We start from the raw sequence: 453 nt of genomic DNA, 5'->3' as shown, positions 1-453 counted from the left end.
GCCTGTTTACTTATTAGTTCCTCTGCATCTCTGAACATAATAAGTACAATGTCTCAAAAAATGATAAAACAAACAGACTCAGACATTGAAGATATTATCACCTCCCAATCTCTTAATAATTCTTCTTCAAGTCGTAAAAGAAAAAAAGTTCACATGACAGAAGTCGAGCCTTCACGTAGGACTACCAAACATCTTATCTTAACGACACTGTACGCTCTCAATAATTCCTGCAGTAAGAATGTGATTATCGGATTGGAACTTCAGACCGATGGACGTTTTGAACCAATTGTCAAAATTGTTACTAATAAACTACAGGGAATCACTTTTGGGGTTCCAACATGGACAACATTTCTGCAACAGATCAATATCATCGACGATTATTTTGAAAAGGAGAAACAACCCTCATCAGATCATACTGAACCCCTTGAGATAAATGACTACAAAGTGATATTT

The sequence above is a fragment of the Belonocnema kinseyi genome, chromosome 1 (genome assembly GCF_010883055.1).
Source record: "Belonocnema kinseyi isolate 2016_QV_RU_SX_M_011 chromosome 1, B_treatae_v1, whole genome shotgun sequence".
Classification (NCBI taxonomy): domain Eukaryota; kingdom Metazoa; phylum Arthropoda; class Insecta; order Hymenoptera; family Cynipidae; genus Belonocnema; species Belonocnema kinseyi.
This window is presented reverse-complemented; position numbering follows the sequence as displayed.